Raw genomic sequence first — 7,870 nt, 5'->3', positions numbered from 1 at the left:
TTTTTTTTTTTTTTTTTTTTTTTTTGAGAGCATTACATTAGTTGGTAAAAGGCAGAAAGTAACTGGTTGGGGATTTTCATAGCTCCTGGTAGTAAAACAGAGCGACAGCTTTAGAAATTTAATTCTGCTTTCAGTATTTTATTACAGGTTCACTTTACTCCAAATGTTGGTTCATGTGGTTCCAGGATGAATTTCTTAATAAAGGTTCTTAATTTTTAAGAAATATAGACACGGTCATAAAAACAGTTCAGTCTTTTACCTCATTGCCTCCTTTTTCAACTGGTAATAAATTGTTGGGTTAGGCTAGATAGGCACATAATAGGCAGTGGGAAACCCTCTGTCAATTAAGAGATTTATCTCTGAATAGTGTGAGAAATCTTCCTTCATGCAATAAATACTACACATGGGAGATGTGGGCCAACTAGGAATGAATTGACCATAAACAGGCATTTATCAGGATAATGGTAAATATTAATCTTCAAAAAAGGAGCAGTGAATGAAACACAGTCAGAACTTAAATTTTTCATAAGCTTCTTTTGACAGGTTCTGCTTCTTGTCTTAAGCATAGCTCCTTAAACAAATTAATTTCTCTAAAGATTTCATCCTCAGTACTTCCATATCTCTTTTGTTGAAGCCTTATTGCTGTATAACAATAGCTCCAGTTTTGGTAATTTGGTTCAGTTTATTAGTTTAGCAGAGTTCAGTTTTTCCCATTCCTTGTACCGATACCTATTTAGGTCATCATCCACCGAGGGAGAGAATTTCCAAGCTTACTTTTAGATAACCCTTGGAAAGTGCTGAACACTTTTAAGAAGCTCAATAATTAGTTACTGATTGCTTTTTGGAACGATCTATTCTCTTCCCTCAAGACAATTGACTTACTTTTAAAATACTTATATTTTAAGATGTTAATAATTTTCTCTTCATTGTAGATGTATATGATTTGCCTTTTCCTGAGTGCTGTCACTATTTTTATATTTCTTTATGTCATGGAAAGACTTTCTAAAGAGCTGTGGAGGAGACCCTTGGGGATAAGCACCCCATGTGAATTTTGTCTTTCCTCTCTAAAAGTTGGCTCATTTCTCTGAAAGGGCAAAGACTGAGGCTGGGTTTAAATAGTGGATGATACAGTTCTTTTCACCAAGAGGTATATTCTGATTTATTATCCATATTATACTTCCTTTCATCCTAAATTGGAATTGTGGATTATCAGTGCATTTACAGAATGCTTGATAATCACCACTTTAACTTTATATGCATAAAAATAAATTTGGATTGGCATGAATGTGATAAATTTAGATTGGAAAGCACAATTATACATAAATCTACTCTCAAATACCTTTTTAAATTCCTCAACTTAAATGGAGAATCCCCAATTTGATATCTAATGTTATATTGGCTCATCAGCTGAGAGTGGAAGTATTTGGCCTGGCTTACATCAGCAAACATTTGTTGGTTACCTGTTTCAGTCTAGTAGCTTACTGTACATAAGCCAGGATCAGTATATATTTGGAGCTAAAATTATTGAACATTTACTATGTACCAGACACTGATTAGCACTTTCATGAGCAGTATTTCATTTAATCTTTGCAAAATTTTTAAGGCAGGTACGGTTGTTCCTGCCATTTTGTAGATCAGAAAATTGGAACTCAAATAGGTAACATGCCCAGAACACTAACTAAAATCCAAACTGGGACTTGAACTTGAGCTTTTGTGATTCCCAAACTCCTGAACTCAATCTAAATTCTGTGCACCATCACAACTGAAAGCTTTGTTGGGTCCGGTCCCATTATATTCTGCCATTACACCCAGCATTAACATTAGGAAACATGAATGTTGTTCTCTCTTCATTCCCAGTAATTGACAATGTCCTTGGCATTTAATTTGTGTTCAATAAATGTTTACTGAATGAATGCATGCATAAGAAGAGATGTTCTTCACCCTGGTGTTTTTGCATTGACCTTGGGGGTATTCTTGCTTCACTTGTTAAAACCTGGGTGATAATGCAGAGGTATTAAGAAGAACAAAGAGGATCAAATAACTAAATTAAATTTTTTTTCCCCAAACACTAATAATATAACATTGGATTGAAAGTGCTGAATGTAAGACTTTTTCTTTTCTCCTCCAAAGAGTACAATTATTCATGAAGTGAAGTGCAAAGATATTTTGTAGCACTTTTATCAAAAAGAAACATATATTAGGGGGATAATGAAATTTTTGATAATAGAATTTTGCCTTTCTTTACCAAACCTATCTTGCAACGTACATTCTTAATGAAGGAAAAGATCAACAAGCCACAGACATCTTTTCTGCAAGAGATAAAGCAATTAGGAAATACAAAAGAAAGTAAAGGAGAAAGCTTCAACAAACTGGAACAATTACAAGCATTATAAGAAAATCAATAAAATCAAACTACTCTTAAGCCAACAAGTCTATTCATGCATTGTTAAAGACTATCGGATCATTACAAAGAAATCTCAGTTTGGAAGATTACAGTGGAATTAAACAAAACCACAGATGTTAAAACTCAAGCGAAGCAAATGAGAGGCAGCTTTCATGCTTTGCAAGGCTTTGACCTCATGGAATGTGTCCTAATGCAGAAGGATTGCTGCAGAGTTCCCTGAATTAATTGAATCAGAGTGGAATAGAGAAGAGCTGGGATTCACTTTCTTCCAAATGAGTTACTGAGTTAGTTATTTCAGTTTTATTCCTTAATCATATTGAGTTACAGTTGAAGTCACAGGACTTCAATTACATAATGTGGGAAGAAACTGCTTTTCAAATGCTCTTTTCTCCATGTTGAATTCACAAACTCTTACTCATCTCTCAAGAGTCACATCCATGCTATCTCCTTGGAATACTGTCCTTGATTCCTTTAGAAAGAGTGAATCACTCCCTTTTCTGGGCTGGCCAGCAGTTTATTTGGTCCTAAACTATCCTCTAAAACAATTTATTGTACTCATGCAAAAACCAAACTCACTGCCGTAGAGTCGGATCCGACTCCTAGTGACCCTTCCTTGGGTTTCTGAGGCAGTATCACTACAGAGGTAGATTGTCCAGTCTTCAGAACCAAGACCAAGAGGAAGTCATTGAAATAGGACAAAGGGATACCAGATGGTTTAAAACTAGAAAATACTGCATCAGGGTTGTATCCTTTTACCATATTTTATTCAATCTGTATGCTGACTAAATAGTCTAACAAGCTGGACTATAAGAACATGGTATAAGGGTTGGAGGAAGAGTCATTAATAACCTGTGATAAGCAGATGATCCAACCTTGCTTGCTGAAAGTGAAGATGACTTGAAGCACTTATTGATGAAGATAAAATACTCCAATCCTCAGTATGGATTTTACCTCAACATACAGAAAACAAAAATCCTCACAACTGGACCAATAAACAAATCTGTCTTGGAAGAGGTCCAGCCAGATTATTCCTTAGAAGCATCAATGGTGAGACTTTGTTTCACATACTTTGACATGTTATCAGGAGGGACAAGTTCTTGGAGAAAGACATGATGCTTGGTAAAGCAGAGGGTCAGCAAAAAGAGGAAGATCCTCAATGAGATGGTTTGACGAAGTGGCTGCAACAATGGGTTCAGACATGGTGATGATTGGGGGTATGGCACAGGATTGGGCAGTGTTTCACTCTGTGTACACGGGGTCACTATGATTCAGAACTGATTGAACAGCATCTAACAACAAGTTCTCTTCTGAGTATCTTTTATAGCCATCTCATTGTCTGATTTGCTTATCACTGTCCTCCCAGATTAAGCACCATGTCTTTTTTGACACAGTAGTCCCTGGCTGGTGCAATTGGTCAATGTAGTTGGGTGCTAACTGAAAGTTTGGAGGTTCCAACCTACACAGAGATGTTGGGAGACAGGCTTGGTGATCTACGTCTGAAAAATCAGCCAATGAAAACCCTGTGAAGTACAGTTATACTCTGGCACACAGGGGGTCACCATGAGACAGGAATCAACTTGCCAGCAACTGGTACTGGTACTTATTGATAGAGTCAGCAGAGAAGCAGGTGCTCAGTGAATGATATCTGAGGGAAGAATAAAGGAACACATCTAAAAAACAGAGCAGTTGTCTAAACTTAGTGTCCAATAACAACCCTTGCCAGTGAAATAAATGTTTTGTGTCATTCATTCACTCAGTCAATAATTATTTACTGAGAACCCATCATATTCCAGGTACTTTGTTAGGCATCAGAAATAAGACATACTCCCCCAAATCCAGTGTATCCCAGTTTAGGAAATTGGTAAACATTTAAACAACACTTTCCTCAAAACCCTCCCAGACACATTGCCAGTTTCAATAACTGTAGTGACTTGATGTTGACAGTGGAGGGAGGGTAATATTTTTCCCCCTTTTCACTCTTTCAACATTCAATTAAATCAATAAGTGTGCAGGAACATACCACTGGTAAGAGTAATTCAAAGACAGAAACTCTTTAAGAGCTTCCAAACTTAATAATGCCTGCAGTTTCCCAGGAGCTGCAAAGAAGGCAGTGTCTAATGCTTCCAGGAGAAATCATTGCATCATCTGATGAGTCAAGTGTTGGAAGGTAGATCTTTTGTATTTTTCCTTTTAAAAATAATACAGGAATGCTGGTTGTGCAATGCTCAAAGCACTAAACTGCTAACCCAAAATATTGGCCGTTCAAACCCACCAGCTATTCCACTGGAGAAAGATGAGGCAGTCTGCTTCTGTAAAGATTTATAGCTTGGAAACCCTATAGGGCAGTTCTATTCTGTCCTAAAGGTTGCTATGAGCTGGTGAGTGTGGAGAAGTATCAAGAGAAGATGAAAGGAATACACAGAGTCACTGTACTGAAAAGAACTGGTCCACGTTCAACCATTTCAGGAGGTAGAATATGATCAAGATTCAACAGTACAGAAAGAAGAAGTCCAACCTGTGTTGAAGGCACTGATGAAAAACAAGCCTCCAGGAATTGACAGAATACCCATTGATATGTTTCAACAAACAGATGTAGCAGTGGAGGTGCTCACTCATTTATACCAAGAAATTTGGAAGACCGCTACCTGGCCAATGGAGTGTAAGAGATCCATATCTGTGCCCATTTCAAACAAAGATGATCCAACAGAATGCGGAACTATGTCATTAATATTACATGCAAGTAAAATGGTATTGAAGATAATTCAAAAGTGGTTGCAGCAGTGCATTGGTAGCATTGGTAGGGAAATGCCAGAAATTCAAGCCAGATTCAGAAGACGGCATGAAATACGGATATCATTGCTGATGTCCGATGGATATTGGTTGAAAGCAAAGAATGTTTGCCTGTGTTTTGCTGACTGTGCAAAGTCTTTTGCCTGTGGATAATGACAAATTATTGATAACACTGCAAAGATGGGAATTCCAGAACACTTAATTTTGTCATAAGGAACTTGTACACAGACCAAGAAGTTGTTTGAACAGAACAAAAGGATATTGAGTGGTTTAAAATAAGAAATGGTGTGTGTCAGAGTTAAATTGTCTCGCCATATTTATTCAATCTATGCTTAGCAAATAATCTGAGAAGCTGGACTGTATGAAGAAGAACTCTATAGCACCAGGATTGGAGGAGGACTCATTAACAGCCTGTGATATGCACATGACACAGCCTTGCTTGCTAAAAGTGAAGATGACTTGAGACATTTACTGATGAAGATCAAAGACTATAGTCTTCAATATGGATTGTGCCTTAGCATGAAGAAAATAAAAAAACATCACAACTGGACCAATAAGCAACATCATTATAAATGGGGAAAAGACTGAAATTGTCAAGGATTTTATTTTACTTTTATCCACATCAGTGCCCGTGGAAAGAGCAGTCAAAAATTTAACAACTTATTGCATTGGGATAGTCTACTGCAAAAGACCTGTTTAAATTGTTAAAGAGCAAAGATGTCACTTTGAAGACTAAGGAACGTCTGGCCCAAGTCATGATATTTTCAATAGCCTTGTATGTGTGTGAGAGCTAGACAATGAAAAAGAAAGACTGCAGAAAAATTAATGCATTTGAATTTTGGTATTGAATGTACCATAGACTGTTAGAAGGAACAAATTTGTCTTGGAGGAAGAACAGCTGGAATGGCCCTTAGAAGGGAGAATGGCCAGATATTTTCTTTTGTACTTAGTCATGTTATCAGAAGGGATCAATCACTGGGTAAGGATATCATGCTAGGTAAAGTAAAAGGTCAGCAATAGAGGGGAAGACCCTCTATTAGATGTATTGACACTGTGACTGCAATGTTGGGCTCAGTCATAGCAAGGATTGTGAGGATAGCACAGGACAAGGCAGTGTTTCCTTCTGTTGCACGTAGGTTCACTGTGAGTTGGAACAGACTTAATGGCACTGCTTGAACAGTTTCTCTCAGGAAGATCAGCACAAGGCCAGTCCCCATGAAGTGGAGGTTAAAGATGTCCCAAATGTCCAAACTACTGTGCCACTCCATCATTTCAGACATGAACTCCTCCTACTAGTAATTTTCCCCATTTTAGGGTTGTGTATTTTGCTGTAATGCCTCACAGAACTCACAGACACCCAAGGATGGTCTCACGTAGTAGTGGTGGAGGCTGGCAGGCTGGCGAGTCCCAGGTCCGTGAGTGGGTCTGGAGGATCCTCCCAATTCTTGGGGTTTGATTAACCTTGATTAGAAGATCAGATGGTGGCTACTGTCTCAAATCTAGGGGTGAGATGAGGATGAGCCAAAACACAAAACCAGAGCAAGAGGAAGGCGAAACTTCCCAGAAGATTCGTAGGTATACCCTCAAAGAAGCTAAGGGTGGTGATTTGAATTATACCCACCAGCAAGGCAGGACTCAAGATACATTCTGTGTTGCCCCAACAGAAATAACCTAAGTGGATGGCTTTAACAATCAGCAGCTCAAGGCATCATAGAGCCGATTGCCATTCGTTATAGGGAACAATTTTAGAGAACATTATAGGGAACAAGTACGACCAGCTGCCCAGCCAAGTTGATATCTGACCTTAACTACCACACCATCCCAAACAGGTATGGATAATAGGATTTACAATATATCACAGAATGGAGGACAATGGTTAGAAGGGCCATATCAAGCAATTCACCACAGGCACCTAACAAAATTATGAGTAAGAATCAACTCGATGGCATTAAGTTTGGTTTAAAGTATATATAACCTTTTATCTTTAAAAAAATGTAGGTATGGGGAAAAAGTAAAAATTACATACAATGACACTTTACAGGGTAACACTTTAATATTTTAATATATTATTTTCTGCTTTTTTTATGCATGTGCAACATATATAAATTCTCTACAAATACATTGGCAAGAAGCATGACAAATTTGTATGTCACCAGATAAAATCCAAGTCTTTGCACCATTCTCCCTCTCTAGGGCTCTACAAGAAATCTGGGGATTACCATGTTACTCGGAATAAGAGTGAACAAACACTAGTTTCCAATCCATGACAGTCCCAACTGAGATGATTATTGACCAGGCTCTCTTGATCCATCTTCGCTATTCCACTATGCTGGGAAGCTTTATCTAAGGTCACTAATGTCACAGTTCCTAACATCATGGCTCTTAAAGTTGAGGGTTTCCAGCATCAACATCTAACTGGTCAGTGAGCCTACCTCCTAGGCCTTGTCTACCCATAAAATATCTGCTAAATGTCCAAACCCCTTCATTTGCCTTGAACTTCTTCCATTCACACATCTCACAGCTCCATCTCCAACCTAATAAACAGACCTTAGCTCTTTGACTCTGTAGTTGGAAAATTTGGCTTTGGTGACAGAAATAGTGTTGGAACTCGTATGGTAGAATTTTGCAAGACCAACGACTTGATCATTGCAAATACATTTTTTTCAACAACATAAA

Source organism: Orycteropus afer, unplaced genomic scaffold (genome assembly GCF_000298275.1).
Source record: "Orycteropus afer afer isolate SDZICR_OR568_19922 unplaced genomic scaffold, OryAfe1.0 scaffold00165, whole genome shotgun sequence".
Classification (NCBI taxonomy): Eukaryota; Metazoa; Chordata; class Mammalia; order Tubulidentata; family Orycteropodidae; genus Orycteropus; species Orycteropus afer.
This window is presented reverse-complemented; position numbering follows the sequence as displayed.